Here is a 14,594-nt window from a genome sequence, read left to right on the forward strand (position 1 = left end):
TTCTTCGGCTGGGTGAAGGTGCATCTTCCCAGGCACATCTTGGCTGCCACCTCTGGTTGGCAGTCGTTCAATGTCACTGGCCGAAGTCTGTCATGCGCATTAGTATACTTCAATATGGAGTCCCGTGCATCCCATCAACCCTCAATATCGTGGTACATGAAAAGTAAGCGAAAACAAATTAGAACATAGAAATAAATGAATTCACTGTATACCATGAATATCTACTCTATACCCCTTACTGTATAATATACTATTGCGTGAATGATTAGTGCAAACAGACAACAACATAAAACCATCCGCGCAAGCTTCACCATGTGAGTACATAGACAGCCATTTTAGAAGCAAGTGAGCAAGCGCAAAGACTCCCAACAAAACTGCAAGTGCGTCACGTCACGTGAGTGTGACTAACGCATGCGCAGAAGAAAAACCCGCCAAGCAGCGGCCATTTTTAGGAACAAGGGTTATTGAGTTAGTAAACACATAGGCAAGCGTCACTAGGACACCCCAAATATCAAATTAAAGGGAAATTAGTAAGACGGACAGGTTGGATTATATGATTAAAATTATTTGAGGTTCTTGAATTCAAGCAAGTCGCGTAATATGCGAAATCTTGCTCCATCAATCCCCTCTTTGATGATATTTACTATCATCACAAACCTAATGGAATCAGATGCCAACTTTTCAAACTTTGTGCATTTCAATCTATTATAACATTCGATTCAATTTCTCTTTCACATCTTTGTTAGGGTGAGAATTTTTCACCCTTTTGTAAATCTGATTATTCAGTTCCTCCAATTCAAGTTCATCCACATTCCGTTTCACACCTCTCCTATTTACAGTGTACTTCTTTGTGTGCTTGCGACATTTGCAACAGACAAATATGAGGAATATGATGGAACCTATCACTCCAATTGGCATCAGTACCTTAAACAATAAACCTTTACCTAAATTAGCAAACCAATGACCTACAGAAGAGAGACCATCAGTAAGTCCCTTCCAGGCACTATCAACCTCCAGTGATTTGAGTTCTTTTTCCTAATTTGTAATGTTCTTCACATATTTTTTAATTTGTACACTTTTGTCCGGTATGTAAGTGCAACAATGTTGCGCTTTCAACATCCGGCAGACTCCGCCCTCTTTTGCTAATAATGTGTCAAGACCAAGTCTGTTCTGTGAAACCATAGATCTGATCGCAACCATTTCGGTATTGACCTTCAGAAATCCACTAGCAGTGTCAGTAGCTAACCGATCCACTACTGTAGACAATTTGCAATTTCTGTGTGTGTTCAGAACCATTCCCACTCCAGGTATCAGTGCACTAAAAATACTACCCATTATTTCACCTACGCTTTCTCTTTTACTACGCACTAAGCCATTAGTGTCTTCATTGCTTCCAGCAATTTCATTCACATGGTATATTTTCGGGAAGACAATGCCAAAATAGCAGGTTCCATACCAGTGATCCGGCAATTTGAAATAAGCCTTGTTTCCACATATATAATAAATTCCGGGAAACACAGCTTCTGACCCATTTTTGAAACCCCAACCTCCAATTACCTTGTAATTGTGCTCACATTGACTGCAACCAATGAAAATGTTATTATAATAACTAGTCTTTTCGCGGTGAAGACACAGTTTCCCCTTTCTCTCGAAATCCAGCAACAAAGCAGGACCACTCCCACCATTTGAGGTGCTTTCCATGTTTTCAGCCCACTTAGGAGTTTTCTGTCTTTTGTCATTTGCATTTCTTTGGAAACTTTCCCTTCTTTTCTCTGCCATATTTAGAATTTTTTTTTATTGTTCATGTAATGAACAGGTCAAGTTATCCCTGTGTGCTTCATTTAAGTCTACGGTACCTATAGTCAGGAAGTATTCTCCCATATAACGTGTAACGTCCCTTTTAGTATGTACAGGATTCAGATTTCCACGTATAGGGAGTTCAGAAAATATCACGTCAGAGTTTGAGTAGTAGTACTGTAACGGTCCTCTTTTGTAAAATAATCTAGCTAAAATACTACAGGAAATTCCATAAGTCAAGGGCAAGTGATGATAAGTCACGCCTTCAGCTACAGAAGTAGGTAGCTTCATGCAGACATAGCAGTCTTCTATCTCCATAGTTTCTACGTAATGTACTAAAAGGTTAGCGAATACATTTAGATGAGTCTGGTTCTTGATTCCGTGATAGTGTAGTCCTTCCTCATCTGGTGCTTCTAAGTCTTGTTTTGCTTGTCTGAGGCTAAGTGTTTTCTCACGTCTTTCTACACTTCGTGTTGTCAGTTCTTCAGTGTCTTTTGTCACAGTCTGTGTAGGGTCAATACTAGTGTTTTTGCTCACCATATAAGGAATAAAAACTGTTAGTCCTATCCATAATATTAATACTATAGCTACACTACATATACATACTTTGCAGCATGTCTTACAACAATTACGTCAAGGCCTTCCATTCACATTTGAATCAGACATTTCTGCTCAGAAGAAGTTTCTCTCAACCCCTCTTTGTAACTTTGCACAGGTAGATTACACTGAGCAATTTCAGGTTGGTTCGTCTTCTTCGGCAGACTGATCAACTGTCTGTTCTTCGTCACTTTCGTCAGTTATATCAAGATCCTCAAATTCCTCCAATATCAAATAAGTCCATTCAGGGTCTTGATATTTTTCGTTCAGTCTTTTTATTTGATCACTTCTTCTTTTGGAGCTTTCTCCCGCTTGCTCTGCTATACGAGAACTTCTCCTTCTTTCCTCAAGCTTTTCTTCTACTGTTTTTAGTCTCAGTCTCAGTCTCTTAATATATCTTGGTTCGATATGTTTCTTTTTATTGAGTCTTTTAGCCGACACTGTATTTTGGCTTTCTTCTAATGCTCTTTTATTCTCGTTTGTTTGTGGCACTTCTTCTTCTATCTCTTCCCTTCCTGTCTGACTACTCCCAGGTCTTACTTCAATTTCTTCTGCCTGGTTACTAAGCTGGCCTTCTTCAGGTGTATACTGGATTTGGCTTTTGGGTTTTTCTTTTACTGTGTCCTGAACACGTTCCTCTAAGTCTATCTGGTCCTGTTCAAGCACTTCGAACCTTTGATTTTCTTCTGCTTGAACTTTCGCCCTAATTTCTGTCTGTCCCTTTTCAATCTCAGGAGTTTGTGGAGTTGTATTGATTACTTGCTCTGTCCCTGTTTGATCTTCTTCTTCCTCAGATTTGACGTGAATCACAATAATCGGAGGGTCTTCTCCTATTCCTGTCTCGTCCTCACTATTCCACTCTCTGTCTGCGTAGGTTTGACTTCTTGTTCTGATTGGGTCTTCGGTCAGGTCGATTATGGGTATCCACTCATCTTGACTGGTGCTCGGTTGTTCTATATCTGCTACTTCGGAACCTACGTCTGGAGACTCTTCAGCTGGGCAACCTTCAGCGTCAGTCTTCTTTTCGTCTCTTATTACCTTCTTGGTATGGCTGGCATGGATCCACTTCGGGACGCCAGCACACTTCACCGCTGTCGTGGTCACCAGTATCACTTGGCGTTGTTGTCCCCACTTCGGTGCAAGGCAATCTGAACGAGTATGCTTCTTGATTACAACCCAGTCGCCTGGAACCAATTTATGGACTGGAGTTGTTGGATTGGCGACGGCGTCCTCCCCAATCTGGCGAGAGATAGAACGCACTTGGGAACCTAGTTGCTTGCAGTATTCAAGTACCAAATCATCAGAAATGCTTAACAGTTTGTATCCTGGTACCCATACCTGCCTCATCACTCTTCCCATCAGGATTTCATGGGGGCTCAGGCCTGTTTTCCGGTCTGGAATACTTCGGATTCCCATCAGAACAAGAGGCAAAGCATCTATCCAGTTCATACCAGTTGATCCACACATCTTCCCTAATCTTGATTTGGTGGTGCCATTTATTTGTTCCACTACTCCAGAAGCCTCTGGACGATGTGCACAGTGCAGCTTTTGTGTAATCTTGAATGCTTTACAGAGCTGATTGATTACCTCATTCTGAAAATGCCCACCTCTATCTGATTCAATTGTGACTGGAACCCCGTACCTAGGTATCAGCTCTCGTAGTAATAACTTGGCTACAGTCAATGCATCATTCTTTTTGGCTGGGTAGGCTTCCACCCATTTTGAAAACAGGCAGATGATGACAAGGACGTATCTCATTCCTTTACAAAGGGGCAGCGTGATGAAGTCTACCTGTACCCTTACAAAGGGACCTCCCGATTTTCCAATTTTCCCCAATTCGACTACTGTTCTTTTCCCAGCGTTATGCTGCTGACACGTCAAACACCTCTGGCAGAGCGACTCTGCTACCTTCCTGAACTTCGGGTTGTACCATGTTTGTTGAAAAACACAAACCATGGCATCCCTACCAACATGTGTATTTCCATGTATCAGTCTGGCCATTGAAGCAAGCAGGCATCTAGGCAACACAGGCATACCATCAGGGCCCACAATGATACCATCCTCACTTCTCTGTCGACAACCAAGCTTTCTCCATTTTTCTTTTTCTTTTGCTGGCGCAGCATGTTGCCAGTCTCTCAATTCTTCCCAAGTAGGCACATCCTCAAACACCATAAATTGGCAGCTGTTTCCATATCCCCCCAATTTGATGTTTACAGACATTCGATGTCTGGCACAATGTTGGGCCACTTCATCAGCATATCTATTTCCCACTGTCACATGATCAGTGCCAGATTTGTGAGCAGCACACTTGACCACTGCCAATTCTTTTGGTAACTGGATTGCATCCAGTAGTTCTTGTACACCTTTCCCATTTCTGATAGGAGTACCTGAAGAAGTCAGGAACTCTCTCTGTAGCCACAATTGGCCGAAGTCATGCACAACCCCAAAACAGTATTGACTGTCAGTATATACTGTTATTCTTTTGTTCTTCCCAATTTTACAGGCCCTTCGGCTACTTGTGCAGACTTCACTCCAAATAAACAGGATGCTTCTACAGTGCCTTTTACCGTGACTACAGCATAAGCAGCACTGAGGCCTACAAGTTCGTGTCTCAGGCATGAGCCATCCACAAACAACTCGCTATCTTCTACGGGCAGGGGTACTTCCTTGATGTCTGAGCGTGGTTTAGTACTGAACTCTGTTAGGTCAATGCAATCATGCTCGACCTCTCCCTTTGCTTCTGCAATCAGTAACTCAGGCAACAATGTTGCTGGATTCAATATGTTACACCGAGTAATGACTACATTTGCAGCACCTACAAGAATCCTCTCGTACTTAGTCAGCCGACTAGGTGTGAGATATTGGGTTTTTGTTCTGGTCAGTAGGATTACAACTGCATGTGGAACATACACAGTTACAGGATGTCCCATGACAATGGACTCGCTTTGCTCAAGACTTGTGCAAGTTGCAGCTACAGCTTTCAGACATCCAGGTAATCCAGCAGCCACTGGATCCAAAGTGGCAGAAAAATATGCCACTGGACGTCTAGTCAAACCATGGGCTTGGGTTAGGACCGATAATGCACAATTGTCTCGTGTATCACAAAACAGTGAAAACTCCTTGGAATAATCAGGCATCCCTAAAGCAGGAGCTGTACACAGACATTCTCGTAACTTAGTAAATGATGTCAAGCTTTCATCATCCCATTCCACGGGGTCCTTTGCTCCTTTTTTGGTCATTTTTATCAAAGGCTTTGCCAGGACTGCAAATCCCACAATCCATTGCCTGCAGTAACCTACAACTCCAAGGAACATTCTAACTTCTTTCTGAGTTCGGGGTAACTGCATGTTCCGGATTATTCTGACTCTCTCTGAGGTGACTTCTCTGATGCCTTTTTCTATCTGGTGCCCCAGATATTTTACTTATTTGGTACAGAACTGTAGTTTGTCAGGTGATACTTTATGTCCTCCTTCACCCAAATGGTTCAGTAGGGCAATGGTGTCAACAACACAGTCTTTTTGACTCTTAGACGCCACCAAGAGGTCGTCTATGTATTGCACCAAAACAGATTTTCCCGGTAAAACTAGGGATTCAAGGCACTTTTTCAAAATCTGATTAAAGATCGAGGGGCTTTCTGTGTACCCTTGAGGGACACGATTCCAAACGAACACGTGACTGTCAAAAGAAAATGAGAAAAGAAATTTGCTGTCTGGATGCAATGGGATCGAAAAGAATGCGTGACACAAGTCAATCACAGTGAACCACTCAGCATCCCAGGGGTCTGATACAGAATCACTGCTGGGTTTGGAACAATAGGACAGCAAGGAACGACAATTTTGTTTACCTTCCTCAGGTCTTGTACTACCCTGTACTTGCCACTAGGTTTCTTAATTCCAATTATGGGTGAGTTACATAGGCTACTCATCACTTCTTGTATGATGTTTGCTTCTAGCAATCTTTTTATTTCAATGGCAACTCCTGCTCTCACTTCTGCACTCATTTTGTATGGCTTGGTATTGGGGTAAACTGCATTTTCTTTCATGGTTATTTTGATTGGGTCTACAGTTGCCATTAAACCTACGTCCTTTCCAGTAAAGTCCCATACTTCTGGTTTCACTGTCTTTTGGAGTTCTTCGGGTAAGTCTTGTATAGTCATTTGTTTAATTTCTGAGTCTGGTCCGATTAACATTAATTTGTATATGCCATCCTCGTCTGGGGTTTGAATTTTGACGCCTTTTGGTGTGCAAAAGATGGTACAGTTCATTTTGCACAACAAATCACGTCCCAGTAAGTTTACTGGACTGGTATCACAAACAACAAATCTATGCATTTCATTGAAATTCCCTATAGTGATCTCCATGGGCTCAGTAACTGGGGTACTAATCAATTGATTAGACACGCCCACCACTTGGATTGCTTCTCCCGAGAGGGGTAGGTTTGGAACGTCCGCTGTTCTCACAGTAGAACGGGTAGCACCAGTGTCCAACAGAAAGGTGACATCATTTCCGTCAACCTTTCCTTCAATGTATGGCCCTGACTGGTCTACCGGCAAGGAGGCGCCAAGTACGCACTCCTCGTTCTCCCCTCTCAGGCCCTGTCAGTATTGATCGTCACAGAAAAAAGTGTCATTCAACAGAAACTGCGAAGTTGCTGCATTTCTATCCTCATTTCCTCCCCAGATTTCTATATCATCACCCTGTGGTGTTTTCCCTTTATAATTCGGTTTAGGTGCTCGGGGCAATTGACTTGCCTTTACCTGATGCTGGGTCTTTCTTGGTTTCTCATTCTGCGTCTGTGGAGTTAAATCAGTAGTTTGGGTATTATCATGCTGTAAATGTGGACATTCGTCTCTCCAGTGCCCGATTTCTCCGCACTGGTGACAGGGAAATTTCTTTTTAGGTTCTTCTCTGCTCATTTTCCCTCTGGGCTTCCCTCCACCCCCTGAGCCTTGATTTTGGGAATTTTTATTCATTTATTCAATTGTTTTTCCTGCTGTTCTGCCAACTTTACATGTGACCACATAACTTTCTCTTTCAGAGCCTTTCGTTTATCTGCCATTTCATCCTCACAGTACTTTGCATCTCGTAAAACCTCATCCATCTTCTTAGACTGCCAACAAATTTTATTGTCTTTGATCCACTGGCAAATTTCGGGTCTTAAACCATTTACAAACCTGTAAATGAAGTGGGTCATATCCTTCATCTCGATGTTATCTATACCACTGTATGTTTTAAACACCTGTAACAGTCTTTCATAAAAAGAGTGCACAGTCTCGTCCCTTTCCTGCGTGGTTCTGTCTATTTTGGTCCAATCAGTTTCTTTTGCAGGCACCTTTTTCTTTAGGTGCAACATGACCTGGTCATATTTCCTCATCACCTCATCCGAGGGAGCACCAGTAACAGGGTCCCTGGAGTATTCTTTATTAGGCCAATCAACGGCAACCTTGCATTCGGTCTATAAATCCACAGGAACCACTATGTCGAAAAACCCATCCAGGTCTTTCCACAGGCACTTTTGTACTTTTACAAACCTTTCCACCTGCCTGTACCAGTCCACAGGCTTTTCTCGTAATTTGGGAAAGTCATTGGTAAAGGACACAATATCCTGTCTGGACCATGGAACGTGCACGTATTTTCCACCTGGCACTTCACGCATAGGGTATAACTGCTCTGGCTTGTCAGCTTCCTTTAGAACGAACTCGGAAGACGTCTGTTTGGATCTAGCCTCATCCTTTTTCTTCGCCCACCTGGCTTTCCATTTTTCTACGTCTCCCCATTTTTGCAACACAGTCAATAATTCTTTGACCTGCGCCTTCTTCCCTGATACATTCATATTTTCCAGATCTTTGTCTGAAAAATCAGCTCTATAGGGTTTTTGTAATGGCTTTGATTTTGAAATATCTATTCCCATACTAGCTGCAGTGTCGGTTAATTTCTCATGGAGCACTCTGGTATTCCGGGTAAAACTCTTGCCGATAAACAGTAGCTCTTCTTCAGAATAGGTATTTAGTCTGTCTAAACCTACATTTCCTGCCATCAGTTCTTCCATTTCTATTCTCAGTTTGAAGATGTCTAAAGGTTTCGACTGAGGAGTCTGTCTTTCTAATTCTCGACTCCATCGTTCAATCTCTTCAGGAGTCACTAACGTGACACTCTTAGTACCCGAAGTCGATTCCATTTGAATCTCTCTGGTATTGAAAGGATTATGTCTTTTCTGCATTCTTTTCCCTGCATCCCGGATGGGCAAATCCATTAATGAAACCTCAGACTCACATTCACTTGTCTGATCATCTACAATTAAGGGCTCTCTTCGGGGCTGTACTATATTCGGGGTAATAATTGGGGCTTGTGGACTCCCTTGTCTATCCCCGTATAACGGAACAACTGGTCCAATAGTTACGTGAATAGTCAAGGCTTCGGGGCTTGTATTTAACTGGGAGAGTTTCTGAATTATTTCGGTTCTCTGTTTGGCTAGAGCCTCTCGCTCTTTTTCCTGCAGCATTCTTTCCAAGCTTATTTCAGGTACTATTTGCGGAGTCAATGTTGGGGCTGTTGGATGCGTCATACTAGGTCCTTCACCATAATTAGGTTTTGGGAAACAGCTTCCTGTGTTTAAGGCTCTCGGTCCTTCCTCATAAGGAGGTCTTGACCCAAAGTCTCTTTCGCCGGAATATCTTGATTCTCCACTAAATGGAGGTCTTAGACAGGTGTCTCTGGCACCCATAAGTCCTAAGCCCTCACTATAGGAAGGTATTTGACAGCTATCTCTTGGGTTTCCAGATCCACTCCCTTCCTGAGACGGGGGACGTTGGGAGGTATCCCCTACACTAGAGGACCTGGGTCCTTCATTATAAGGAGGCGGACTTTTAATAAACATGTCATCTAATAACTCATCATCCGACTCCCCAGGGGGCACCCAATGTTTGCATTTTTCTGTCTTTTTCTCTCCCGAAGGACAACCCATTGGCATCATTGGAAACAGTCCTTCCACAATCATATTCTGCCTCCACTGTTTCATCTTTTTATCACGGGTCTCTTGTTTCAATTTCGGATACCACTTTGTTAACCCCTTATCCATTCGGGGCTTGTCTCTCTCAAAAGCCTTGATCTCCCATTCCTCTAATGCTTCGTACTGCGTTAATCTAGGTCTGGGATGTAAATCATTCATTCGGGTTCTCAAATTAAATAAAATCCTGCCATTAAATGTACCTTCTAACGGAAAAGCCAAAATTCCGTCATCTTTTGTGTATTCCGCCCAATTTTCCAACCATACGCACAAATGGTACCCTTTATCAAACATCATGAAAGATGCGGGAGTATTAGGTGGCGGAATGACAACACCTTCTCTAGTTTTATTCGGTCTGTCTTTTTTGAAATAATTCTTCACTTTATTTACAAGGGACAATTTTCTCTTATTTCCGTACATGATGCTAGTGTTATGCCCTTTCCACTGATCGTTTTCAAACCCTAAATGTCGTTGATCAGGTCTAGTATTCGGTCTATACGTGTGCCACATACGATTTCTATGAGCAACTTTGTTTACAAAGCACTCCCAATCCAAAAGCCTCCTTTATTTTCGTGCAACCAATCAAATGCACGGTTTCAAATAATCTCGACCAATGGGTGCGCGGCCTTTCGCGAGACAGGTTCTCACGCTTCGGCACTCACCCCTCCTTTACAATTTCAGCTCCGCTACACAACCGCTGTTTCGACCAATACCAGCGCGGCACAGAGTGACGTCAGAGCAGCTCTGCAACTGACTCTCTCCCTCACAAGGTAACGGAAACTTAATTTCTCTCTTAAAGTGCAAGTGCTTTTGTTATTAAACAACGATTACACATTCGCCACTGTACTCGAGTGTCTAGAAAGAAAGATTACGTTTTACTGCAAGTAAACCTCTTCTGTCTACTTTTCACACACTACGGATAGATCTCTTCCGCCTACCCTTCACTCAAGCATTAGGGAACCTGCTACTTCTTTTGACTCATCCACTTCTTTTCGGGATATATTTTAAGTCTAAAGTTTCACTAGCGAACCCCTTAGCTGTCACTCAAGCTTCGACGAACCTGCTACTCCTTCTGTTGTGACCCTTACTAGGTTATCTTCACAATAGAAGTTTTGCCAGCGAACTCGTTGCTATCATTTATTCAAACATACATTCAGAAAAACCCTAATTAGTGCTTCCAGTTCTGCCTAACCTGCACTAACTTTCCTCGAGCCACTGACCTCACCACGGCGTGGATTCTCTTTCCACCCGCTATTCAATTCCCCGGGGATTCCAGACAAACATTAAACATTACTAACGAGTGGGTTAATACATTTATCAGTATAATAATAAGAAAAACAATGTAAAACATTTCATAATTTTTCAAAGCAAACATTTCACGTGATTTATCAAGTCACAAAAATGTTCACCCTTTTTAGCAGCAATAAAATGTTAGCAGCATCCAACCTATCTAGCTTTCTTAACTAGTCCTACCTAACTTTAACTAGTCCCTAACCATAGCTCTGCTACCAGAAAATTACTGATAGAGATCGCAGGTCACCCGTCAATAATTTCACCATACACGTACTAGGCCCATATACTAATTTCAATTTATCGTATACATTAATCGGGTGACCATACACTCTACTACCAGTAACCCTGGTTCCTTCCTAATTTATTCCTCGTGTACCCAACTTACCAATCCACCGTTACGGGTACCTATGACCACAATGGATCAGAGAGCTAGCTGTAAAAGAAAGGCAGACAACCAAAATACCAACATATACTTGTGGAGACGAAGCCCTTAACCAACTGCAGCCACGTCCGAGCGTGGGGGTTCTGACCCCCGCACCCGGTCACTTAACGTCCCGGACACCCAGGACTCCTTCTCTCTTTTTTCCCTTACAGGCAGCAACACGGACAACAGACCCCGGAGGACCGGAAGTGACCTCCCAAGACCCCGGAAGTGACAACCCGGAAACCGCCGCCTCTGACCCCGGAAGTGCTGGAACAGCGTCCAACCTGGAAGGTAGAAAAACGCACGGCAAAGGAGGAGAAGCGTTCGAAGCAGCCGACTCGTGGCAGGAGACAGCGGAAAGCGAAGAACACCCGACAGAGAGTGGAACAGTGCGGCAAGAGCGAAGCGAGGACGAGGAGGAGGAGGACGTCTGGACGGAAGACTGGTGGCGTCCTCAGGAGGTGGCCGCAACTCGGACGAGAGTTGCGGCGGGGCACGTGAGTACCTTCCATCCTTTTCTCAGTGCCCCCCTCCCTGTAAATAGTTGTAGATATCATACGTAAAGCAGCACGAGCACCGAGCACTGTATATTGCCCCCTTTTTGCACTGGCACTGTAAAGAGTCCGAGCACCGTCTCCGGCACCCGACACCCCTCTTTCCCTCCCCTCTCTTACTTGCCTTGTCCTGCGTACCCGTCCTTCCCTTCCTCACTGGATATTTTCATTTCCTCACGTCCCGGTGTTGGTGGCAGTACTCCAAGTCCATTACTAGTCGGACTAACGCCCGTACACTTCTCTCCTTTCTTGAAGCCTCCGAGGAGTCCCAGTGCCCTACGTGGGAGAAGACCGTACACGCCCGGAGGAGAAGACCCGACCTACAGCGACCGCTCGGCCCGTGTTGTCCCTCCTAAGATCCACCCTACACACCCGCCGGAACCTGGAAAGCACCACGCCTTCCCTTCAGACTTTGTTCACCCCTTATAATAAAATTACTGCTGAGCATAGCTCATTATATCCGGCCACCAAGCCTGTTATTCCGGTCCGCACAACCCACACGTCCACAATACTTTTATATTTTCATTAAAATGACCACAGACTACTGGAAAGTTTTAAAAGTTTATCTAGAATTCAGATTCGGAGAGCATACAATTTACTACCAAAAGGCAGTCAACAATCAAAATAACGAACAGCACGTAACCATAAAGGAAGAAAAGTAAGGCAACCATTTATAAGTCTATAGGAAAAGGACAGGAGATAAACTAAACAGATTTCAGGAATGGAACTTAAGGAAGTATAACTAAAATTGGGCAAATTTATGCATGTACTAGAATATTACTATGGGGAAATACTCCAAGGTTTGGGTAATAATTTGGGAAATCCTATACATCTATAGGAGGGGAAAAATTGGAACATGCTATATTTCTAAAAAACCTCACTTCGATCAATTAGAGAAGAGAAAATTATAAACCACATCTATATTTTCATAAACGGTATGAAGAATTGTACTAAAAGGAAGGGTAACATAGGAACATGCTAGAAAACGGCAAGAACGTATGAGCTTTCTTTCAGTAGTTTTGCGAAAGCATGGAAAATCAATTATGCGCAAGAGTATGTCGTTATTAAAGCAAAAGACAGAAAATAGAAGGTGCAGTGTAGAGTTTCAGCACTATATATTTAACTAGAATGGTGTGAAGACCAACCCTGGCCACGGATCAGTCAAGGACAGGAAAAACCCCAAGGAAGGACAGTCATCAATGGGACAGCAGGTGCAGAATGGACACCCCAGGACAGGACAGGAAAACCAGATTAGGATCAGGACAGGACCACCAAGGCACGACCAGCACCCGCAGTTCGGAAGCAACGCCTGCGCTCCACCCTCTCTGCAGCTATCGGCCAGAACCCCGATTGGGTTAGCGAACTCCCCAGCAAAGTGCTTCACCAGCACTTAAGGTTTAGTAAAACCTCTAAAGTCTATGGTATATTTCAGGCTGAGTGCTCCGCAGCGCTCTGTATTCAGTCACCTATTGGGTGCATTGGGTCAGTGACAGGTCAGCTATTCAGACAAGTCGGACAATTTCTCTAGCTAAACCTAGGCTAGTTATACTGTTTTTGGGTCAGTGTACCACCCCCCAAATGTTGCAAGTGTCAGAATGCCCAATTTTGATTGGTCCCCAGGTAGGATAGGTCAGCACACCAATCAGAACAAACTTCTACAAGCCTAAATTTACATTTCTGGAACCGCCTATTGATTTTGGGATTCCCATGACCTATTCTACAGAATACAAAGAAAGAATACAAATGTTTCAAATGTAGAACATTTCGACTTCTTCGGCTGGGTGAAGGTGCATCTTCCCAGGCACATCTTGGCTGCCACCTCTGGTTGGCAGTCGTTCAATGTCACTGGCCGAAGTCTGTCATGCGCATTAGTGTACTTCAATATGGAGTCCCGTGCATCCCATCAACCCTCAATATCGTGGTACATGAAAAGTAAGCGAAAACAAATTAGAACATAGAATAAATGAATTCACTGTATACCATGAATATCTACTCTATACCCCTTACTGTATAATATACTATTGCGTGAATGATTAGTGCAAACAGACAACAACATAAAACCATCCGCGCAAGCTTCACCATGTGAGTACATAGACAGCCATTTTAGAAGCAAGTGCGCAAGCGCAAAGACTCCCACCAAAACTGCAAGTGCATCACGTCACGTGAGTGTGACTAACACATGCGCAGAAGAAAAACCCGCCAAGCAGCGGCCATTTTAAGGAACAAGGGTTATTGAGTTAGTAAAAACATAGGCAAGCGTCACTAGGACACCCCAAATATCAAATTAAAGGGAAATTAGTAAGACAGACAGGTTGGATTAAATGATTAAAATTATTTGAGGTTCTTGAATTCAAGCAAGTCGCGTAATATGCGAAATCTTGCTCCATCAACAGTACAGATCGAAGGATAATTGTTGGTAAAAAATAGCATTAGGAATCGGAAACAATAGTTTGGGGAAAATGTGTTGCAGTAAAAGTTATGGAATAAGAATTATTATTAAAAACAAGAAGACTTACTAGGGCCAACAGAAGAGCCCGCGTTGGTGTCCTCATCGGGTTGATGGTGTTGTTCTCCCGCCAACTGCACCCCTGTCTGCCTGCCCCTCAGTGCTGAACAGGAAAGATATAAGAAAGAGACAAACATTGATGAATGGTGTCAAACAAATAATATATTTTTTAAGAAAGGTTGAAACTTATGTAAAGAACAATTGCAATACCTAAATTGACAGATCTCATCTGGTCAACAAGTAGTATAGGGGGATTTGCGGATCGACTACTTACTATTTATCAACACTAATCCACTCTTTCATTCTGATTCCAGAATACTAACTAAGCCTAAGTAAGACCTACCACCTAAACTAGCCCTCCTATTCCAGGCATGCCAATTGTACATTAAATAATGCATTTCCACTTCTTTTAGTCCTA

This window comes from Lissotriton helveticus, chromosome 7 (genome assembly GCF_964261635.1).
Source record: "Lissotriton helveticus chromosome 7, aLisHel1.1, whole genome shotgun sequence".
In the NCBI taxonomy this organism is placed as follows: Eukaryota; Metazoa; Chordata; class Amphibia; order Caudata; family Salamandridae; genus Lissotriton; species Lissotriton helveticus.